We start from the raw sequence: 11,763 nt of genomic DNA on the forward strand, positions 1-11,763 counted from the left end.
GAAGAAGAGGAGGAGGAGGATGAATGCGCTTGGTGTCCTAATGGCAAAACTGACCGTTTGTTTGAGCTTGTGCTTCATATCTTTACAGTCAACTTTTTTAAAATCTGTTTTTCCATCTTCTTTTTTTTGCAAATGTAAATTCTCTTTAGAGGCAAAAGAGGCACTAGAAGAGGAGTGTATAAAAGGGGGCCCAGCAAAGGGCCCCCTCAAAGGGTCTTGGTCGTGTTGGGGGGAGTGGCTGAACGGCGGTATGGGGTTGGCTGGGAATCCTCGGGGTGGAGTGGTGGGGGACTGTAGGAGGGCATATTGTGCTCGAAGGAGTTGGGTTTCGGAGACACCCTTGCTGTCTGCTTAATTGAATTTCTTGTGCATTGGACACGGCTGACAATCCCCCCCCCTTCCTTTAGGGATACAGGCTGTGTGTGTGTGCGTGCATGTTTACTCGGACAGAGTGTGTGTGAGTAATCTGTGAAGAGAGCTAAGGCTTCTGTTCTGAAGAAATAAAAAAGAAAGAACAGCAGGGGCTATGTTGAGTACCACTGTGTTTCATAGCGCATAATAGTGACTTCTCAACGTCTGCATACGCTTTTGGTGGTCTTGAACCCAATTCCAGTCAAAGCCCACATGAAATATGATGCTGTCACAGAGAGCTTGCATTGGGCTCCCCTATAGTGCCACACAGGCTCAGTATAGCTGTGTGAGATTCGGACAAAGCGGCCAAGTGAGACAGCAAAGTGCTGCTTTGACATTGTCCAGATGAACCGATAAAGATCCTCTCTGCAATAATGCTTGTTGACCTTTAACAGACCCTCACACATTCCCCTGGCCTTTTAGCTGCCAAATGGCTTTACAGGAACAATGTTTCTTACTCAGCAGATAAAGTGACTCTAAACACGGAGCGAGGTTTCCCAGACATGGACAGAGAAAGAGAATATTGTACGACCCAGGCTGACGTCAACATATTTCGCTACTTTTACCACTTTGAAGGGAGAGTGTAGCAGCTCATGTTGTGCAGAGGACTGTGTTTTTTATTAAAAGCATCAGAAAGTTGTCCATGTCTATGATGTTACCAGTACAATGCATGACTTGCCGTTTGAACCAATGAAAGATGAATTATTATTTAAGTTAGAAGTATAAGAAACCGATAATGTACCGTACCTTGTGATGTGGGTAAGGACATTGTATGGACTGACTCATGTAAATGGGCTTCAGTCCAGCTGTGCAGGGACAACTTGCACATTTATGCAGCCACAGTTTCTTTATCCTTCACACCGGTATGTGTGTGTTTGTTTTTCCACGTGTGTGCCAGAGTCAAGCAAGATGTTGAATCGGGCCCAACCTCTTTCGACTGCTGTGGACGGCACAATGACAAAGTGGACCTACATTACAGAAAGGTTTACAGTGGCCTCTCCCTTCTCTCATATCTAAACGCTTGGTAATACCAACATATAAAACAGTTTTGTGGTGAATTCAACTTTGTTCCAATGGCGCTTGGTGAAGTAAATCCGGATTTTTTCTCATTTAGCTCGACTTTGGTGAACTTTGACTCACAAATTCACTCTGTCGAACAGTTAGCAAGCTGTCTTGACAGTTCAAACAGTTGATGGAGCAATTTCCGATACTGGTATCGGAATCGGAACAACTCTAATTGCACCATCCACTTCTATTTAACCCACCTGTGTTGGATTTTAAACTACCAAAAAGACACGTGGTTATGAGACAGGAATATAAGTGCATCTTTTAGATAAACTGTGTGACTGTATTGTCCCATTAGCGCCAGAGTTAAGGTTTAGTGCTAGTTTGGAGAACTTTGTTTCGCTCTTTAAAACTCTTTACTGAAGAAAAGAGGCCTTCATTCTTTTCAGACATCATGATCATAAATCTGTCACTCCAATCAGGTGTGTGTGGCTCTCAGAAACCAGTCAGATGGGTTAGTGATTCACTGGAGAGTTAGACCCACAGAAGCTTCAGCACAATGCATTCATTCACATTCCATTTTTAAGTTTCACATTGAAGGAGACTGCTTGCGCTGGCCTCCTACATTAGTTCTCTTGCGTAAAATGTGCTTCTCCTAAGGAGCCATGCCTTCCTATGTTTAGTCACTCTGTTGAGTCACCCTATAAACCTACCCACTTAGGCTCAAATTAGGTTCAAATTGAGCCTAATTAACTCATGGAGAAGTCATAAAATTGCGTGTTTAAACTGGGGTCTTTAGCACCTGGCCTTTTAAGTGTGTGTGTGTGTCTTTAATATATGAGGTGCTACAGTGATTGTGAACTCTTCCCCTCTCTGATTTAGAGGCTTTTCTCTCCCTGTCTCGCTCTTTTCAGTTTCTTTTTCTTTTACCCTTGGGGACTGACATGACCTAAAAATTCACAATGAAACTAGAACCAACCCTCCCAGTTGGCTACCAGTGTGTGTGTGTGTGTGTGTGTGTGTGTGTGTGTGGGTGGGTGTGTTTCAGTATGCTAACACAAATTAGGCAGTGTCTTGATATCCACATTCATGTGTGACTAAAGCATCTGCTGATTTTTCCCTTTTTTTATCAATACACTTTCAAAGTCAAGAAGTCCCTAAGTGTAGTCTTGAATTAAAAGATCTACTGGGGTCACTTTTTAAGTGACAGAATCAAAGTTACTTGGAAATTTAATATCTCTACTGTCTTTCCTAAATAAACATCAATCAGTCACCGCCTTGTTGTCAAAGTGAGTTTGGTGTTTCTCTGTGTGAGCTCCTTTCTCATTTCAAAGGAAACTGGAGAATCAACAATACAATGGTGTTTTCCTCTCGGCTGTGGTTTCAAGTCATTTCGTGGCATGTCTGCGGGGCTGAAAATGGGCGTCTAAACAGGAATAGGATGTTGCTGCTGATATCCTGCTTGTCCACACTTAGATTCATGTTTCTGCAGCCCAAGAAGCTGACTTGGTTTCTTGTTGCCTCACCCCTATGGTTACATTTGTACATTTCTCACAAAGGGCAACACCTCCCAGGGTGCATCATCAGAATTGTAAAAAAAAAAAAAAAAAGGACTTGGCAATTAAACTGAAATAACAGCTTTTAAGACTATTATAATTTGCGAAAATGAATAGGATCACATTGGGTCATGTTTAAACGTGCAGTAGTAATTGTAGCCCTCTTTGATACGTACTATTCCAAAAGGAAATGCTAACACATGTTGCTTCAGTGTTTAGTTTAATAGGTTGCAAATTACTGCTAAAACACATCAAATAGGACACTCTAATTTTTCTTTCATCAACTTCTTCAGGTTTTGTTGATATTTTAACTTTGAATGTGTGTTCTACAGTGACTGAGTTTTTTTTTGGGGGGGGCTCTCCTCAAATGATCTGGCTTGCGTTTCCCAGCACCCTGTCTGCCTGTGTGAGGCCTGGTCAATGTGATAATGCAGATAATGGAGTAGAAACACGCACACACATAGATACACGCAGGGGAGGCTGAGAGAAAGAGCCACGGGGCAAACTCTCAGCTGTGTACTGTCAATGAAAAGCCAGCCTGTCAGGATGTCCCACATTCCTGGATAAACAAAAGAGGAAGTGGGTCTCTCCTCTTAGTGACACGGCAGGAATGAGACTGCATGGGAAGAGGGACAGGAAGATGGAAAACGAAAGAAGGCATGTGTCACTGGGTCACTTTTTTTGAACTTTGACCACCCCCGTCTCCTCTTACCTGACAGACTTCACTTCTCCAGTCCTTCCCCCTCCCTCCTTCTGCATCCATCTCTCTCTCTCTCTCTCTTTTCCTGCGAACCTGCTGCCTGATCCGCTGTCCGTTCTCTCCCATCAACGCAGCACTCAGCCGACAGAATGAGGTTATAGAGCCAGCATGAGCCCCCGCTCACGCAGACGTGGACTCACTGGTAGATCTAATGCCTTAGTTTTTGTTTTTCAACAAGTGCTGCATGCTGCATGTTACCTTGTGTGGTCGTCACTGGCATATTTCGGGGACATAAATGTGGTGTCATACCAAGCAAACAGTGAGTGTATCCTATAAATATCAAGACAATTTCAGCCACCTATCTCATCCTTCCTCTCTCTGCGTCTCCCTCTACGTCTATACTGATCTAAATGTGTGTCCTTCTTTTGTGATTGTTGGGCGGTGGGCTGCTGGAGGGGCTGGGTTGCTCAGTCGCCTAGGCAACAACAATGATCAGTGGGGCAAGTGGACGGTGCCCACGCCTAGCCTCAGAGTCGCTGAAGCGGAGGGAAGGAAGGGATAGGGGGATGGGGAAAGGTTTGGGCTTGGTTGGCCTCCATGCTGGTTGACCCGTGTAGAATGATGCCAGCCAAAGCGAGGTCAGCTTTGTGCGTGCGTGTGTGTGCTCACTGCAGTATTTCACACAAACAGCATGTGGTCCGAGATACGCACTCATTTTCAGTTATAATATGATATTGGTCCAAGGTTACACTCTTGACTACTAATAAGTTTAGTGAATTGTGTTCACGTTGAAGGGTTTATTTGCACATTTTATTGGCTTCGTTTACACATTGAGCACACGAGGAGCGATACTAGCATTCATTCGGAGTTGTGTTTCAGGCGACCTGACAAATGTCCAAATGCTCTCTTTTCTAACTCTGTTTTTGGTCTGCATCAACTCATAAAGGAAAATATCTCCACTGTGTTCACCAGCTAGTCACTAACTTTACATAAAACCAAAACAGTAAGCTGAAAGATGATAAAAAACCTCTGTAGAGCTAAGGGGAACTACTGCTTTAGAAAAATGATGAATCTTGTCATTTCTTGATATTGTGTTTCTTGTCCCTGCTTCATCTCACCTAGAACAGATTGGACTGATTCGTAATCTTATAGTTGCTCAAACTAAAGGAGAAAAGCTGCTAGATCCCCCATTGAAATACATTCATCCATGGAGACAACCCAGCTTGTAGGGAGGATTCTTTTAGAGTGTTTGTTCTACAGTTTTTCATTTAACCTACCGTCCCTCGCTTGTCCTCTGTCCCACTGTCAGCCTGTCCTTACCTGACTAAAGTTTATTTTAATGCGCCGTACTGCAACTCCGGCAAGGCCCATATTGATCTGTGTTAAATGTCAAATCTAAACAACTGATTAAGATGCAAATGAGAGACACAGGAGGGGAGTTTGAAAGAGTAAGTGGGTTCAGGTGGCGCAGTGACATATTCCCATCTGGGGTTGCACCACAAACTCACCATCAGCAATTCGATTCTGTCTATACAACACACCCAGTGACCTTCGACAGTGGAACAGTCCCAGGTTGCCAAAAGTCAGCAACTCGTACGCAGAACACCTCTTCATCAGCTCCTTTTCGAGGCCTGGGAGGAACAAGGCATTCATCTGGATTTTCTGCCTGTCAGCTCTTTGCTTTTGGTTACTGTGACACTGGAGCCTGGAGTCAGCACATGTCTTCACCTTGCTTGCATTTAGATAGTGCTGTCACCTCACTCCAACATTTAGTCTAACAGTTATAGATTGTTTTCCTCTAGTGCTTAAAACGTGGGCATGGGGCCACTTTTGGTGGGTCCCACATGGAATGGCTCATTAGTTTTCCAGTTGAGAAACGTAATTCCTCATTTGGAATTTGTGCAAATGTTTTGGCTGACTGGAATCTCTGTTGCAACATTGAAATATTGAAGCATTTGATTGGTTGCTTATATAGATGATAACAACTTCATAGTCATAACTGGGACTTAGCATAACCGACAAAAAATGTGAAACTGGCGGCAAGCCCTCGAGATGGATGAGATAATGTGGAGTTTTGACGGTCGGCTGAAGCATCTGGAATGAATTGTTCAGTCTCAGCACTATTGCTCTATCCTCAGGAAGTTTTTTGGGATGGTTTCAGGTAACCCTGCTTTGCTATTCTGGAGGCTAATTTCCTCTTGCAGGCCAGTTTTAAGTGCCAAGACTGGACTGTTTAACTTGGAAAAACATGTATCTGTTTTGGTTTGGGATGGGCCTTGAGACAGACATTTCTCCCGACTTATTCTTGTTACTTGGAGCCTCTAGAGGAGCAGTAGTTGAAACATTTGGTTTGATTGTGAGTGTGTGTGATGAATGCAGAAATTGAATTCTTTCTTTATTTTATAAACATGTAAAGAGTTAACTGATTTGGGAACATATGAGTTGTATTTTGAAGTTTTGTGGTACAGTGGCGAAGGTTATGGAGTTTCAACCGCCCTCCTCCTCCTCCTTTCCAATAATGCCCCACATTAAGGCCACTGTGGCCATCTGTCAGGGTAGCTTATTGTTATCCACGTAATGTTACAAAGTCGGTGGAAAAAAGTAGTTTCCTATCTGTCCCTCTGAACTTTTAGAAGACCTGGTGGGGGGCTTACATGGATGTATCTCTTTACATAGCAGAAATACAAAGCACCGATACAGTTTGTGAAAGAAAGGGTGAATTAACATTAAGTGTCTGAAAAGTTTATTCAAAAATGGGATGATGTTTTGCTTTACCAGATGATCTTTTCCTTTCCTCTTAGCCACACTAGTGGTATTGCTCTGGGGATGGAAATGTTGGTCTATATAGCAACTGTTAAAAGCATTGGATGGATTGCCAGGGAATTTTGCACAGATATGCATGCCCACCAGAGGATACATTTTAATGACTTTGGTAAATCCCTGACTTTTCAGCTGGCACTATCAGAAGGTCAAGGTTTCACTTATCCTGTGAAATATCTCAACATCTACCATATGGATTGGCACAAAATTTGCTCCAGACGTTCATTGGTCCCTGATGAATAATCCTACTGACTTTTTTTATCTAGCGCCACCATGACATTGCGACATTTGTGGTTTTCAGTAAAGTGTCTTGATGGATTGCTGTGAAAATTGGCTCAGACATTCATGTCTCCCACAGGATGAATTGTAAAAACTTGGGTGATCCCTTTTCATGTAGCACCATCATCAGGTCAGAATGTTTCCAATACTTTTCTTTATAACCAAATGCCTCTGAAACTGATGACATCCCCATCATCCTCAGCTGTACTTTACATTTAGTACTAATTAAAAAGGTTGAAAAGCATGCAAAAACACTTAACTAAGATAGTGAACACAGTAAACATTAACTGCTAAACATAGCATCATAGTACCATTGTGAGCATGTTAGCGTTCAACATTTAGCTCAAAATCAGTTCAAGTACAGAGTCTTGTTTATCTACACTCAGATCTCTTCAGTACTAAATAAAAAAACTAGAAAAATGTGCCAATATTTTGAGAACTGCAATAATGATCTGAATTAAGAAACCAAACACTTGGTTCTAAATGTATTCACAAATGTTATAATGCTCAGTCTCCAGTTGTCTCATATTGGGTCTAAAACCTTTACCCTTTGCATTATTAGGTAAAATATAAAGAGGAAATTTGACCGATTTATAAGTAGGTAGCCACATGAGGAAGGTCAGGGGCCAGCTTTAAAATCTCACTGCAGTGAATACATCAATATCCCCCCAAAACATTAAATATTAATTCCAAAAAGATTCATCTGTTTTTCCTGCGCCCTAGCCGTGCTGCTCATGACAAATACTCAGCCACAATCTGATTGCTGTTGAAATTCCATCAGAAACGTATTAAGACCACCCCACTTAACCGGGTTTGGCCTCGGATTATAAGGGCTGATCAAAGTCATTATTTATTTGAAGTCCGCCAAGTGTAGAGTGTTCGATTCCACTGGTGTGACTGTCACAATCATAAAGCGCTTAGGTGAAAGCTGATAATCATCAAAGCCGTTTGTCTGACTAAATCAATGACTGCCAGCCTTGATGGATGAGAGGGAGAGGTACACGTACAAATGCATTTGATCCTTTCATCTGTTTGCATCTATTTGACATTCACAGTATTGGAGGATATTTGCTGGCATTAGTGTTTGTGGAACAACCATCAAGGATGTCCATATGATTATCTAAAACTCTGGACATGTTCCTGGGTCTTCCTCTGATCCTCTTTAACTCTGTCGGAGTTAGCTCTGGGTTCAGCAGATGAACAGATAATGTCTGATCGCACAGGGGCTGCTTGACTCTGGTTGGCCACAGTGAGTGATCTTAAAAGGGGATGTGGCGGAGATTGATGAATGGAGAATGGAATGAAAGGAGGGGGATAGGGAGACTTTGATTTAAGAGCATTTTGATAGAGGACAGAGGGAAGACACGGTAGCCTCTCTTGTTTGTGCTGCAGTCGGTTTCTGTCAGGACGGCCGTTATGGGTTGAACGGAGCCATTTATTCATCTTCAGAGGGGCATCATGCAGCATATTTCATACTCACTCACACGCTGAGACACTTCTGACGGTCAATTAAAGCGGGCTCGTTTCTCCTCTCCAGTACTGTGGCCCCACACTGCTCCACTCTGCTGCCGAATTTTGGGATCATTTTGATCATTTTGAATCAGGCATTAGCCTGCAAGGCAAGAATGGGTAGTTAAAACTCATAATAAATTTAGCTATAGTTAGTTAGTTTATGGATCAAATAGGTACTATCAAAATGGTTGGATTCTAACTTAAGAACGGCATCATGCACTGTAGCATTATATAATATGCTTCTGATACTTACAATTGATGGAAGTGCTGCTGCAGCTGTGACATTTTCAATGATGTCTGGGTGAGGTTAGACTGAGTGAACTCAATGAACCCACCCACGCGTCGCCTCACATACAAACTGCACAGAAGAATCTTTCTGTGAAAGCTCGCCCATTTCTTTGATGGTTCCACTTTGACCTGTGGCTGTCTCAGTAGCTACCCATCACTATTTTTGATCTCAATTTGCAATATATTAATTGATCAACAAAGCCAGATGTTTTACAGTGCGTTATCTCCTATATATCCTCTCTGTCTTACCCGCTGTCCTCTCAGTCAACAAAAGATGTAAAGGGATTACCCTTTACATCTTTACCCATTAATGGCATAGCTCTGCCGTGGCTCTCTGGAACATGAGGGGAGGGCTTCTCCGTTAAAAGGATTTGAAGAGCAGGATCCATTGCTGTATCTCGGTCCGCCACTCTTTTAAATACATGGCACATAGCCCTTCGTATGATATGCACTGTATGAACTGAGGCACTCTCTTAAACCCTTTAGAAGACATAACAGTGTTAAAGAGCATGCCCACTTGATGACTTGATGAAAGTGCCCTTATTAGGGTGCAGCAGGGTGGGGAGGGGGGTGGGTGAAAGCGTCTCCTAGAGTGTTGTTGAGGAGAACCTCTAAAAGAAAGATGCAAGGTTGAAGATTCAGGAGCAACAGAGGACACTGCAGAGCAAGCAGCTTCTTCTTTTGCTTGTTGCTAGGATACTATGCCCTTTTATTCAGTATTATGGGGTGTTCTTTACCACGCTTTCTCTACACAGTGGCACCTCCTTTTAGCTCTGTGGCTTTTTACTGTACATCTCTCTCACCCTGCTTTTGACAAATTTCTTCTATCAAGTTTTATTCTTCTAAACAAGTTGAATCTTGTTGCAGAGGAATGCATCCAGATCCAGGGATTTGGTGGCTTTAAATCTGCTTCCTTGAGGGGAAATGTTGACTGTATACCTGTAGGGTCTTCTTCTAGTTGGAACATGTACAACAAACAAAAACAGCAGGCATTAAATGAAAAAGGATGAGGAGGCAGCATGTCGCCATGTGCTACCGGTTAGTAATTCTCCATGCTACATATGGTGCAGTATTTATATGACATGGAACAAGATGAAAGGTACAATGTGAGCGGTTTCCATGCAGAAGTTAATAATTGACCATTGGATGAGGGAATGGTATCATAAAAGCCCGCCAAGTAGAATGAAAGCAGAAGCATGGAACTGATTCCTATTGTGTTGATGTTGTATTTACCACAGTGATGGCGGCGTGGTTCACCAAATGGGTGGAAAGGCTGACGGAGGAGGTTTTAGAGGAGCCCACATCAGTGGCCATCAACTGATGAGGGCTAAGGAAAAGGGGAATCGGAGAAATGAGGAGAGTTGAGAAAAATGTGGGAAAGGGAGAGCTGGGATTAGGAGTAATTTATGATGGTTGGGGTTGTGGAAGGTTAGGGGGGGCGCAGGAAGAGAGGAGTGAGAGAAACAAGAGAACGTGAAAAGGGGAAGCAGAGACGGGGAAAAGGGAGGAAAAAGAGCAGGTGAAGGGGAAGAAAAATAGATAAAAGTCTTAGTAGAGCTTGAAAAGAAGGATGTCACACATAGGAGGCACAGCTGGAAATTTGGCCATTCCCAAAACCTCAGCTGCTGCCGCTGAGAGGTTGGGATGAATAAAAAAAAAAAAACACTTTAAAAACACAGAAAAGGACTGAAAGGCCAGAAATATCACTGCACCTGCAGAGCACTGAAAAATGCACACTACTGAGCACTGAATAAAGACTAGCTGCTGACTTTTCATACTTTTATTTTCAGAGAAGTAAATATTTCAACAGAGAAATCTGTTTTATCTCCACTCACACAGTTGCTATTGCCATACTTTTATATTTTGACTTTTTTTTCCCCCAATAAAAAAAAGGCTTGCAAGGTACATTTTCTTCAAGCCTTTTGGCTACATGAATAATTTATATAGCTTTTTTATTCTTCTAACTCATTCCTGATACTTTCATCTATCAGATACTGAGAATCCAGATCATCTGTTTCCAGGAATTTAAGGAATTCATATTGTTGCCAATACTGAAACTTGGTTCTGCTTTGTACATGATAAGAGAGATTCCTGTATCGTAACAGTAAAAGTACATGCACATAAGCAAACATAGCGCACACTCCCTCTCCACATTCCAGTCGCCAGCTTAAGCCAACAAATGGCGACACAAATCTGTCATAGCTTTGTTTTTCATAGACTTGCACGTTACCCTCAGTGTGTTTCATAGCTGACCCAACCTGGAGTTTTTCCAGCTGCTTTGCTATCGTCAAATATCTCCAAAGGTGCTCTGAAGTTGATTTATTTACAGTTTTACTATGAGTTATGCTCTCCAGTCTGAGATAGTGAATGTAAAATTGTGATTATTGCAAAGCTCCAGATGTTTATAGGTCTTGGGTGGGAAACTGCCTTGCGTTAAAATTTCTGGGGAATGTCAATTACAAGAGTGCGCTGACAGGAACTTGGATGGAAGGTAAAGTGAGCGCAGTGTATTGTCATTATGTTGTAAAAAAAGGCTGTGAGCTGGTTATGTAAGTCAGGCGTCGGTGTCTGTGAACATGCCCTGTTGATGAACTGCCTCATGGGATTTCACTTGCAGAAAGAAAAATGTGAGAGAAGGGTCGAATTAGAGTTCATGTTCCACATGTCGAAGAGAGAAACATTTGATTTTGATTATTTACACATTTCAGTGCTATGTAGTGGCATTGAAAGGGTGCAGTTGTTGTTATACATGAATGTAAATGAAGCCAATAATTGAGCTAGTGAAGCAGATAAATACGCTGACATCAGTCTTCAGCCTGCAGCATTTGAAGTTTTAGCAAGCCACTATTGTGCTTTCATCGTCTTTTTGGGGTACTGTGCTGACACCACGCAGATGTGAGAAAATCAAAGATCCATCCGTTCTTTTCTATACCTGCTTTTCTCCTGCAGAGAAGAGCTGGAACCTTTCCTAGCACACATTAGGGTGAGAGACGGTCGAACGTGGACAGGTCGGCAGTCATCACAGCGGTTAACACAGAGCGACAGACTAACACATTCACACCTACAGGCAATTTACAGTCACCAGTTTAAACCTGACCTGCGTGTCTTTTGAGTGTGGGAATAAACTGAGCACACAGGAAATCCACACATGCAGGGGCAACAGGAAAATTCTAAATGGACCCCCACCAGTTG

This window comes from Morone saxatilis, unplaced genomic scaffold (genome assembly GCF_004916995.1).
Source record: "Morone saxatilis isolate NCDOM2014 unplaced genomic scaffold, NCSU_SB_2.0 Contig7, whole genome shotgun sequence".
NCBI lineage: Eukaryota > Metazoa > Chordata > Actinopteri > Moronidae > Morone > Morone saxatilis.